Genomic DNA, 12818 nt, shown 5'->3' with positions numbered 1-12818 from the left:
TGACGGGGGGGGGGCCCATGTGTGGTCTCAGAGTCGGGCATCAGTCCTGGTCGCTGCTGTGGGCTGCGGTGCGCTCTGGCTGGAGGAGCAAGAAGTGGCAGGGTGCTGCGCGCCGCACTTGCTGCAGCTATGTGCGAACTTACATGACCTCCCCCAGGTGCAGTTGCCCCCGTTGTAAAGGCTGCACGTCCCAGAATTGAATCGCTTGCCCTGCCGCTGCCCCCGCCCCCTGCCACCCCGAAAAGGCTGCTTAAATGGGCGCTTGGGAAATTGGTCTTTCCTTTTATCAGATGCCTCACCCTGCCCTTTATATGCCTGGTCCTTCTTCTCCCTGGTGGGGCGGCACATGTGTTCCACCCAGAGCTGAATTTCCTTCTGGTCCCACCCCAGGTCCGGGCATATGGCCATTCTTTTTCTGAAATCCTGGTCATAGTAGAACCACCCTAAACCCCCTGAGAGCCTCGCCTCCTCTTGTATAGTGCTGGCGTACTGCATTAGAGCCTCACTCTGGTCGGGAAATTTCTGCACTATGACAGCTGCCAATATATTGAATGCAGATGTCCAATTTTCGATCGTCTTGTCCGGCCATCGCTGGTACCTGACCCTCTCCTCTTCCTTGCGCCCCATCTTTCTCGTGTCCACCCCAGCAGACCCATGCATAAGTAATGTCAGGATGTCTATATACTCCCTCCTCCAGATCCCTTCTTTTGCGGCCTGCGGCACCAACCACGCCAGAGAGCAGCGGCCCGATGCCAGCGGTGCTTGGGTAACGAGGGGCTTCGGGACCTGAGTTACACCCTCCCCTCCAGACGCCGCCACAACTGTTGCTATGACGGGCGCAGACTCAGCAGCAGCATAGATGGAGGGTGTGGCAATCGCCTGTGCGGGTGGAGGGGGCGCCAGTGCGCCGGCCGGGGGGTGCTTGCCGCCATGCTTGTGGAGGGGCCAGCATCCCCTGGTGTTGACAACCCCAACGCTCCCCCCAGCTCACCATTGCGTCGTTCAACGGTTGTACTCTGCCCAGCCCAGACTTGTAGGACGGGCGCCTGAGCAGGTGCGGGGGCCGGGGCTGGGGGCACCTGTGGCGGTGCGGCCAGCGCGTCGAGGCGGCTCTGGAAAACAGACATGAGGCCAAGCATCTGGTCCATGGCTTTGCCCATCTGGGCCAAGTCAGTTAGTCCTGTGGCAGAATCGTGTACCGGTGTTGTTGCGACCGCCGGGAGGCCGGGACGTGTTGCGGTCACCTGCCGTTTCCTGGCCGGCTGGGCCTCCGGCATGTCTTTTGATGTGGGCTTACGCACCCTGGTGGACCTCCAGGGCTCAGACCCGGATAAGCCTGGGGCGCCCTCAGAGGGGGGGGGGGGTTACGACAACGCCCGAATCCTCCACCCTGCGGCCCTCCAGAAAACCTTGGGCCCACGCCGTGCCCTTCTCTCGGGCGAACGCCATAAAGTCTGCCCAAACCCCTTCCTGTGGTGCGCTCGACTGCGTTTCCTCGACCGACGTTTCTTGGGAGAACAATGGACCCGGTGTCCCGATATTCTCCATGGCGGGTGGGATACTCCGACAGTACAGCTATGCGCGTCCCTTAGCGCCTTCGCCTCCGGTCCTAGCCCTATACTCGCGGGCGCTCCCTCACCGATCTGCAATTGGGAAAGGAGGGGTAGTTAGTACATTGGAAAGCATCTCACGTACACACAGAAGCTTGGCAGTTACAGTGAATAGGCCTCCAGCCATGGGGAAGTGATGCATTAGTTACCCCTAAACCCCTTGCTGGTACCCGGTCCGCACGGCTTGCCCTATGGCCATGCGCATCGCAAGAAATTCCCTCTCAGGGTACCTGGCTAAAAACACCCGCACATGACCTGCACACCGCATCAGGCCTGGCGGCAACCTCCAGGGCGGGGACAGTCATGCATGTGCTTACCCTGCCCCTAGGGTCACTTGTATGTGTAACATGCAGCGCCAACATGTTGCCCTGCCTTACCGGACTGCACTGCATGTAGTCACTTGATGACCAGCACCCTGATGAGAAACAAATCTGGAAAGGAGGAGTGAACTCAGGCCTAGCGCCTTGGAGCTCTAACGTTTCGCGTCTCCAGCCTGTGATTCTTGACAAATCACCCAATCCCCAAACGCCAGAACGAGTGATGTGAACATGGTGCCATGCGAAGCGCTCCAACACCATCCGTTCCTGCTCGCGCTATATAGCTATACAATCAAACAAAATAACACTGAAACATATCTTTTTAACATCCCCTCTCTGTAAATGCCAGGATGCGCTTTGCCGCTGCCTTCTCTTTTAGCTGTTCGCGCCGGGATACTCCATGCGCGCACTCTGGGATGGAGTGTACCACACCCATACGACATTCAGGCCAGCGCGCTGTTTCACTGCAGCACCTGGTGACATAGCATTCCTGACATGCGCCGCAGCAATGTCATTCACGCTATATGGCCCTGGTAACATCCCCAGGAGACGATAAAGGACGCCCTGCAGCGAGACGTTCGTGGTAGAAAAAGCCCGGTCATGTGAAAGTCGCCCCCCCAGTTGGAACGCTGCCGGGCCGCAGGGAGGCCCTGAGGGAGGGATGGGCTGTACTGCTAGAGGGGCCAGCCGCGGGGGGTTGCTTGGATTGTTGGACCGCATCATACATATTTAAAAAAGGCCCAACACCCCTCCTTCCTTCGCATTCCCGGCTCGGTAATTGCGGCGGCCCTACCGGACCACCCAAAGAATATTACAGGGTGCTAGCGGAGTGGTCCGTAGTTGTGGACCTTTACACAGGATGCCGGTTTAACGCGTTCCGATGCACGCGGGAAGATTCGCGCATGCGGGAATCTCAGTAGCGCCGCAAACATGGAGCAGGCGCTACTGCTGAGCGGGACCATCCGATGTTACCGGGGCGGGGTATCGCAAGCGCATTAAATACCCCCCACACCTAAACCCCCCTCCTCCCGCGATTTAAGGCAGCGTTCGGCAGTTGAAGTGGGAGCTACACGGAAGAGCTGCAATCGGGAAACCGGTAGGCTCGGGCCCGCCCGCGGTGACAACAGGTAAACCACTTACGCTCTTGCAAGCATCCTGTACCGATCCCTCAAATGACTGCTGCTCACGCACTGCGCTATGATACAGTCTGTTTAGTACACGCAAGCAAACCGCTGCTTTAGCGCGACGCTAGGCAAGGTTGGGGAGTCATCAATGAGCTCGTCCACGATTATGCCAGGCCGGATGTGGCCCATCCGAAATGTATGGAAATTGTAGAATGGAGAATGCGGGCATCGATCCCGCTACCTCTCGCATGCTAAGCGAGCTCTCTACCCTTTGAGCTAATTCCGCTGCCTTAATCTGCCGTTTTTGGTCAGTCAACCAATCCCGCACTGAGCCATTCCGGCTGCCGAACCTGGCGGTTCGAGGGGGGGGGGGGCGGCGTGGGGACAGGGAAGCGATCCCGCCGCTGTCCCCCGAGTTGGCGCCATTTCCTTCCTTAACCCTCTTGGGCGGCTGCACTTTCAGGAGCCGTCGTGCAACCATTGTAAAAAACAAAGCTTACTAAATATAAACGACAAAAGGGAAGCTCAGCACAGAAACCGACAGCAATAAATGAAGAGCATTACCTCCGCTGACACCATAATGAAGCAGACAAGTCCCGGACTAATAGTAAGACGGGAGCGATGTGCCTAGGCGCCAAATAACTCCCAATGCGCGACGGCCACGCCGATCCCAACCCCAAATGGTCGCGTGATCGATGGGGGCCAAACCCAGGCGCTTGAATCAAGCGCGCGCCGCAACCCGCGTTGCCCTTAAATAATCATACCCCCCAGGCCCTACCCTCCACTCAGCACAAAGGCCGGGCGTGGATGCACGCTTGCATGCGGGACGGGCCGGCACTCGGGTCTGTTCCTCCCCTGTCCTATCCCGACACAGCCCCACGCCAAATGCCCCCCCTCGTCCCAAACAACACCCGCTTAGTCCGCTGAGGCGCGGGCCACGGCTTGCGCCCCCCACACCCATGGCCTCCCGGGCCACAGGGCCCTGTACACCTGGTCATGCCCAGGGACAGGGCCGGGGTGGGAGAGGACAGCAAGACTCACCGGATGTATGGACTTCGGAAGCACGACGTCGCCGAAGGTGGGGGAGGGGGGCGGGGGTAAGCGGCCACAACAGGTACCGAGGTGTGGCGGTCGGGAAAACGCGTGTCCAGGCTGGAGCGGCGCGCAGGAAACAGAGGAGGAACTGGGCGCGAGGGCCTCCTAAGTAGGGGGGCAAGCCGCGCCCCCCGCCCCCAATGGCCCGCCTCCAGCTCCACACTATAGGGGGTCATACCCTAGTGGGCGTAAGCCTCGCGCGCGAGGCAGCAAGGGGGAAGGCTCCGACGGGCGGCCACTAAAATGCTGCCCTGCTGATGTCCCACTGCTTGGGACGCGGGCAGCGGCAATCTTGGGTGGAATTGTCCCTTTCGTTCCTTAATATATGACAGGCTGAACACTTTACTTTAGTGCAATAGCAACAAAGCTGCATTTTTTGGATAAACAGTGGTGCCATGTTTTATAACCGATGTTTTATGATGGACCACTCATGGCGCGTTTTTGCAATTAAGTTTTACATCGGTAGTGCGATGTTTTAAAATATGCCACTCACGGCGTTGTTGCAATCAGGAAATACAGCACTCAAGGCGTTGTTGCACTTACTGCTTTTTTGGGGGAAACAGTAGTGCGATCTTATATAATACAGCACTCATGGCGCGTTTTTACAATTATATTTTACATCGGTGGTGCCATGTTTTAAAATACGACACTCACGGCGTTGTTGTAATCAGAAAATAAGGCACTCATGGTGTTGATGCAATGAATGCATTTTTGGGGAAAACAGTAGTAAGTAGTGCGATCTTTTATAATAATGCACTCATGGCACGTTTTTACAATTATGTATTACATTGGTGGTGCAATGTTTTAAAATGCGGTAATCACGGCGTTGTTGCAATAAGGAAATATGGCACTCATGTTGTTGTTGCACTCAGTGCATTTTTCGGGTAACAGTAGTGCGATCTTTCATAATACAGCGCTCATGGCGCGAACTCTTCTTTTTAGTATGTGCCTATTGAAAACAACTTAGCGCATTTACTTTCCCAACACGCAACGCTATCTTTTCCGTATGTGGTTTGGGAAATGTTTACAATGCTTTTGTTCATCTAGCAATACACATTCTTTCAAACAAACTCATAGTCTAATTACAGATTATTTATTCTCTAGATATACGCATCAACAGCATCCTAAAACCCCTCGACAATATTGATGGTATAGTCCATCCAAACACAATAACTGATAAAGGGGTATGCTGGCTTTCTGTTTTTTTGTTTTGTTTTGCAGTTTTATATAGCGTGAACTCCCCCCAAAAACATATAAATACACAACAATTGTGCTGGAGCTATTTATGCATGACTATCAATCCACATTATTGCTACCCTAGCTAATGCTACAAATGATATTATAACACAGCAACTATTCATTGCAATACTCATCCCTGCACACTACTGCTACATACACCTATTGCCACCAGCGCTAACTGCACATAAGCTATAATACACATACTTACTCCACACATACATGCAGCTCATTATCTGGCAAATACATTTAGTACACAACAAACAAACACATTCAGCAAAATTGTATAACAATGCCAAAAACACTTAAATCTAACTAATGCAAGACCTGTTGCATTGCAAATGCTTTTTCTCTTTTGACTGTGTGTTTATTAAAACAAGAAGAGAAAGCAACTCAAATCATTTCTTCAGTCTACACTTCACGCCTAGAGGTCAACTCTGCATTCTACCACAGGTGAAAACCCTGCCTCCTTAATGTTTGGGAGAGCCATCAGGGCCAAAGTGCCACAATGTACAGATGAGAGATCTATTGATAAACTTCACAGTACTGAATCTTCTCACAAACGTCACATAAAGACCTATGTGGACAGCTGCCACTGTGTGTGGAACACTGTGTTCAACAGAGGAGACCAAGTGATCGTAAGGCAGAAATGAAAACACAAGTCTGATGCTTCTTTTGATGATGACCTGCTGAGGGTTGTGACCAGTAAAGGACAGAGGGAAAGTGCTCATTGTCCTGGAAAGTCCATTATGTGAGATTCTTTGCATTTCAAGCACCTGCTGTGACCTTCACCAACTCCAGATGTCAGGAGTGAATCTTTTCCACCTGAAAGTCCAGAGAGCCCAATGACTGAACTCATGTCTCTAGCACCAATGCCAGTCATGGACCCTTCTGTGGTATCTCCTCAGCCTCACATGACCACACCTGGATGATTGATTCAAGCACCAAAACGATTTATTAAAGGGTTGTAACATGTACATATATGTATCATAGATACTTTTTATTTAACAAAGGTGGAGATGCAGTGTCTTGTGAGTTAGAGAAAACGGGACAGTTTTGGTTCTTGACGGACTCTATAGAACAGTGACATATGTGTGTAGGTCATAAAAATCATGATGTAGAATGTTCCATTCCTGGTTACACGCTGGTGAATAGACATGTCATAACAAGCAACGTGTGTGGCGTGATCGTTTACAAGTACCCAGGCTGGGGTAGGATGTTACAGTTATTGGGCAGAAGTTGTGCGCTTACTAATAAACGTGCTTGCTCTCCACACAGCTGTGATCCTTTTGTTTGTTTATCCAGCTACTTGAGGTTGACATTCCAAGGCCATAAACATGCTATTAAATTGTCTTAGATAATGTATGGTGTTTTTCTCTGGCAGGAGCACAGATGAGAGGAGGGCAGTAATTAACCTATATGCTTTGTTAGGTCTACCTTGACAAAGCAACTGTCACCTGACCTTTATACCTACGCCAACATCAAAGCTGCCATAGTTTCAGAATGCTTATGTGTGACAAATTCATAGTTTAGGTATTGTTAGACCTGTCAGCCCTAGGGTGGTCTTACCCCATTTTTTGTGCCCTTGTCGCCTCATTTTTGCCGCCATCTTTTTGTTAACCCTAGGTCTCTGGGCGCCTTACCACTGCCAAACAGTGCTGAGGTGCAGGTGCTCTCTCCTAATAACATGGCTGCCACAGGCCCCTGCTACTGCGGAGTGGCCATTGCATAGATGCACTAGTGGTTAGGGGCAGGCTGGGACATCTTGATACTGTATCTTTACCATCCCGCCTTTTTGCCCCATAGACAGATATGTGGAAGCTCCTGGGACCTTCCAGCCCTGGGAGGGATTATGCTTTGCCGCCTTTACAGGAGGGTCACCTGACCTAGGGGTATAAGAGGAAAGGAGGGAAACTGAACTAGTCAGTTGGGGCACCACTGGACCTGGGGGAACCTCTGCCGGAGCGTAGGCGGTTGGGCCTAGGGGAGAAACCTACACTACTGGGAATTACTGAGCTTAGGCCCTGCTGTACCCAAGTTAGAGGAGGGACTCTGCCAGCCTGCTGATCTTGCCCAGTAAGGGGGAGCCCAGGGAACCAACTTCAGTGTGCTGCAGGAAACATCCTGCCCTTCTATGCCTGCCATCTCAACCCCTACTCTCCCCCCAAGAACCTGCGACTGAGACCAGCCATCCACTCCCCCTAAGATAAGCGCTGGGCCACCCAGGCGCTGTAAAGAAGATTGAGACGGCCTGCTGTGGGCACTGCTGATCAGGAGCCCGAGGTAATGAGTGCTGTGCCTGCTGAATAAACAGTTACCGGGCTCCTGCCACCGTCCCCCAAGTGCTGAGTAGCTCCTCAGCGTTGCTTTGCCTTAACCTCACCGAACTACTGCTGCACCTCCCCCCCTCCCTGCTATGACTCTCTCTCGCTGTGCATTCTAAGCGCTGCAAGCCCCGTTCACCGCCGCCGCCCAGGTATATACGATCTAGCGCTGTGCTGGTGGAAGCGCTAACTGCCCAAGTCACCGCCACGGGCGCCTGCTCAGCTGAAGGAGAAGCGCTGCGTCCGATATCGCCACGCAGTGAGAAGTATCGGGTACCCCAGGCGGGTGAAAGAGAAGAATCCCGGGACCGCTGTACCGCCGCGACCCCCGGAGCGAGGAGAGGGTCGCTGCGGGTGCTACGTGGGTCACGCTAGGCCTAGGGAGTGCTCATGAACCGGGGCGCTAGCGGTGTCGCAGGCCGCGCCCCCGGTGAACCGCACTCCTATTGGCTCCCGGGCCGTGAGGCAACCCGGAAGGCCCGGAGCTTGTCCCATTCTCCGCCGGAGGGGCTGCGCTGCCAGAGGCAACCCCGGAACCCGCTTCCCCACCTGCAAACTTCCACGGACCATCAGGAGGCCTACTACCCCCCTCTAGAAGAAGGGTGCTGACTGGAGAGGGGGCGCCACCCGGAAACGAGGCTCAGCGCCGCCCGACTTTTGCGGTGCTCCCCTCCTCGGCTGAACTGGTGAGTGCGAGGGGGAATGGGGGCCTAAGTCCCACCGAGGCTCCTTCGGTGCCCCCTGCTGTTGTGCCCTCTGGGGACCTGCAATTGCCTCTCTGCCTGGGGGTTATGTACTGTGATGGGACCCTGCCAACCCCCCTTCACATTAGACTGGGCCACATGAGTCAAGCTGCAGTACTGGCATCCCTATTGCGCCTAAGAAGTACTGCCCCCTCTAGGGGAGAGGGGCCCAAGAGTTAACAGCTGAGTTAATACCCCCTGAGGAATGGTGCCTTTGTTGTGTCTCTGCCAGGAGAGTGTGTTGATATTCGTTTTATGCCAGACTTACTTGAATGCATCCATTGTTGCCCTGAAAATTACCTGCACTGGTTACCTGAATGAATTAACCGTTACCCAGAGATTATTGGTGCTATTCACTTGAAGGAATTTACGCCTGTGCTGAGCGGAAATTAATTAACTATTGCCCTGGCATTCACTGCTTTATTTACTGGAATGAATTGATTGTTGCCCTGTGATTATCTGTTCTATTTACTTGAATGAATTCATGGTTATGCTGAGATGATCTGCTCTATTGCCGAAATGAATTAATTCGCCATGTCTTGATTAGATAAAGGATCTTGTTTTATCAATCAACCTGGGGTGGTGTCCTTCATTGTGTGCGCATTACTGAATCTGTGTGAGTGAGTGCTGCACAACTGCTTTACACATTGCCTTCGGGTGCCTTCCTATCTCGTGCCAAGCTACCACATCTGAATTGGTGACCCCAGTTCTAACAAGTATATTTATGACTAACATTCAACTACTATGTATGACACTTAGAGTGATACTTTCTTGTGACCAAAATCAAGCAATAAAGTCCATGGAAACAGATAAATATCAGAAGTTACACTTATATGAGCAACGAGAAACTCTAAAATCTTGAAACTGCTGCAAGGCACCTGAAACAGAAGGGCACTAAACCAGTGCCCTTTTAAGCTGATAGTAGTGTAAAACAAATGTTATAGTTATAACCATGATTTTAAAACTATGAACACGTCTTTCAGAAGCACTACTTTATTAATGTTCTGTGCACATATGGAAATACATACACAATTAAATACAAAGAAATATATACATACAGATGCAGTTTATCCAATGGGCTGCTTCTCCATGGACCTCACTACCACCCTCCAACACTGCTCCTCATCTCTCCATAGCACCTCTCACATGCATTTCACCTGTTTTACAGCGCTACTCATAGTAGTGTAGGGTGTGAGAGATCTTTACATCAGACACATTATATAGAGACAATGAATCATATGTGTGTCAATCAGTCTAGGAAATGTTACATAGGACAATGAAGATTACAAGGTGTAGAAATCACATGCTATCCAAACTAGCAGGCAGTATATTTTAAGAGTGTTCGTTGTGGAGAAACACAAGCTCAGTATTTAAAATGTACCACAGAAGTCAGGGTTGACTTAACCAATAAGAATGTAATTCTACCCAAACTACCCACTTTTAGTAACATTTGGACAATGAAAAACAGGGGGGAAAAGCATAACGCCATAGCCTATACCATACCATGTAGTTTACATGCAGCTCTTTGATGTCAGTTCATTGCTCACTGTGCTGTACTAGGATTGCAACTTAACTGCAAGTAACAAAACGATCGCTGTGACAAAAGGAGTAACGTACTGAGCTATCCTTACAAAACAGAGTTCTGTGATCTACACAGTACACGTTCTTTGCAGCAGGTATATTTGCCATCTGTGCTACTTTATGGTGAGTCAAAACTGGCACTAGAGAAAACTCAGCTCTCTCTCCAGCAGGAACATTAATCATCATAATTATCTTTAACTTACCAAATCAGAGTCACTGTGACAGTACTGGGAAAAATAAAGGCTGTTCCCCTGGGCTGGTCGCTGTAATCACTGCAGACAGCTGCTCAGGCAGAGCTGTAATGTCCCCGAGACAGGAGTCAGTTGCTGCACTGACAGAGATTATGCTGAGGCTCCTCTGCAGAAAGTACAACAGTGCATTGCATCTAATCTGCAGCTGTATATCTAAGTCACAGTTAGGGCGATTGGCGTGGATGCCTTGCGTCTACACTCAGTGCCTGCTCTCACCATCACCGGACTGTGGACACAACCCCAAGAGCAGTGGATGGCAGCATATGTTGAGGAGGTCACTGAAGACACTACTTGTCCTTTACTTTAATTCTGCTGGCAGCAATTAATGGGGGCCTGTGCTGTGGCTGAAATTTGGAATTAAAAACATCCTGCCTGCACCAACCAAACCGACCCTTTCATTGATAGTCACTGTGTATGTCCACAAATGGACCTGAGAGGTGCCAAAAATGAAAACATAGATCATGCACATGATCTGCATCAGAATCATATCCCCACAGATGCCAAGGTGTCTGTGACGGTGCACCACAACAGTGAGGTGACGCCCTCCTCCCGATTGACGTGGGCATTGTCGGATAGCATGTATATAGGATAGACAGGCCACCTGACATGGTACCGCCTCTGAGGCAGACCGGGGCGGGATCTCAGCTGCTAATCAATACATTCATCTGGGCTCGGCCGTGGCACTCCAAATCCAGGTGAGAGCAGTTGCAAGTTGCTTAATAAATAATTATGGAATCATGTCAGTCAATTCATAATGCATAAACTTTGACACACAGACACCAGATTGAGGCCAGTGAGAGTGAGTCTCCCAGCATAGTGTGCACGCTGTTCCTAGTGGATCGTGATGGTCGCGGTCGCTCCCAGCTTCTCCCTAGAAGAGCACAGGTCACGTTGAGGCACTAATAATGTCGGACTATAGCATTTTAGTGTAATCATGCAACCACCCCACTTGAATGCGTAGTCTAACCCCTGATGCGTGGTACCTGGCAGGGCTGCAATATCATACATGCCAATAGACCTGCTTCAGGCGGGAGACTCCTGATTTTGGAAGCCAAACATATCTTTAATGTAGTTGAAATTGCCTCTGTGTCAGTACTAATCAACATGAAAACTAAAATGTTGACATATGTAATATTATATTGTATAGTTCTTTGCTGCTATACAAATTCATATCCATTCCTACACTATATACTTTTAATACTTCACATTACCATACAACATTATTTTAAAGCCAGACCTATTGGCATTGCATGCTTGAATTTAGCATTGGCCACATTACGTCTGGAGAGCCACGTGGGTGCAGGGTCACTTTGCAGTTCTAGGAGAGACGATCAATGCCTGCTGTATTGCAAATGAAGCTAATACTGGTAACTGTAGGACACAACAGGCCAAAAAGGGAAATGTTATGATGTCAGCATTAGTTAGTTTGTGGTCAAGCACCCGAATTCATGTTATTTTAATACAGTTTAAGCAATGCTTTTCATTCAATTCCAACAACTGGAGGAATTACCTTTAGGTAAATTCACTGGCACAACGCTAAGATGGCCGATGCATTTACAACAAAAAATCAGATACCTTTCTCTAGTCGGCGACAAGCCTGTAGAAACCTCGTGACGTAATTTCCTTTCCGTTTCCATACCTACACATACACAAATGTAGTACATCACTTCCTGTTGTACGAAGGCTAGTGCGTTAATTACTTTAATTCCAGTTCCTTCGCTCTTCAAAAGGTAAGTCTGCGGCAGATTTTTCACGACGGCGCTGGCATATATCGCGGCCTTTAGTGTGCCATGATCGCAGGACTGCGTCTCCGCCAATTTATCAACACGCAGCTTATACTTCGCCCTTCACTAAACAAGTTCCATAACTCCTAGCAAGGATGCCTGTAGTTCTCTGTAAATTCTTACATTGCTCCCGTCTCTGCCGGACGCCATATGCAGCTCAATTCCACCTCTCTAAAAGCCCTGCATTATGCCATCTCGGTATTTAACTTCCTGTTGAGTTGCTCCTCCCTGTTTCTTTAGTCGGGTACCGGGGTCCAACTCCTGTGCTGCTCTCACCAGTAGGCGTCGGTGAGTGTGCAGCTGACAGCTCGAGACTGAAGCCTGACTCTGGCTTAGGTAGAGAGTTCCTGTTGGTACCTCTAGTCCATAAAGAGCCGAGCTTCCATTTGGCTTCTGTCTCCCCTCTCCCTCCTTGTTACTTCCAGAGCTGCCGACTCTGGAACAGGGGAACCAGGTTTGTCTCGGCGTCGGCTCAGCATCCTGTGATTCTGGGCAAATCATGTAATCTCCCCATGACTATATAAACAATAAAGTAACCTTGTGTAAATGCAACTAGTGCTCTCACTGTAAAGTGATCCATGTTTTCACCATCTAAAAATTGCATAAGAACATAAGGTAAGACATAAAGATACTCGTTAATTTGAAAAAAGTGAAACCAGAATACATTGTAGCTTCTCTATGCAAATTGTGTTATCTTAGACAGCTATTTTATCCCACCAAACGATGTAATAGAAATATAACGTTGCTCTGTAG

The 12818-nt window shown here is 50.3% G+C and overlaps 1 protein-coding gene across 8 annotated transcripts in view; it reads left to right on the top strand.

The window, feature by feature from the left end:
* CEP15 (centrosomal protein 15) overlaps nucleotides 1-12818 on the top strand; it is a 281589-nt gene that overhangs the window by 129919 nt on the left and 138852 nt on the right. For 2 of the 8 annotated variants that reach the window (XM_085627571.1, XM_085627573.1), the window contains exon 1: nucleotides 11908-12011. The exons of 1 other annotated variant lie outside the window; for it this stretch is intronic. The gene's annotated coding sequence lies outside the window, so the exon portion shown is untranslated. Of the gene's footprint in view, nucleotides 1-11556; nucleotides 11649-11895; nucleotides 12012-12316; nucleotides 12681-12818 lie in introns of those variants that run through there. 5 more of the 8 variants (XM_085627576.1, XM_085627570.1, XM_085627572.1 and 2 more) reach the window with 5 other exon arrangements.

Source organism: Triturus cristatus, chromosome 9, assembly GCF_964204655.1.
Source record: "Triturus cristatus chromosome 9, aTriCri1.1, whole genome shotgun sequence".
In the NCBI taxonomy this organism is placed as follows: Eukaryota; Metazoa; Chordata; class Amphibia; order Caudata; family Salamandridae; genus Triturus; species Triturus cristatus.
This window is presented reverse-complemented; position numbering and strand designations above follow the sequence as displayed.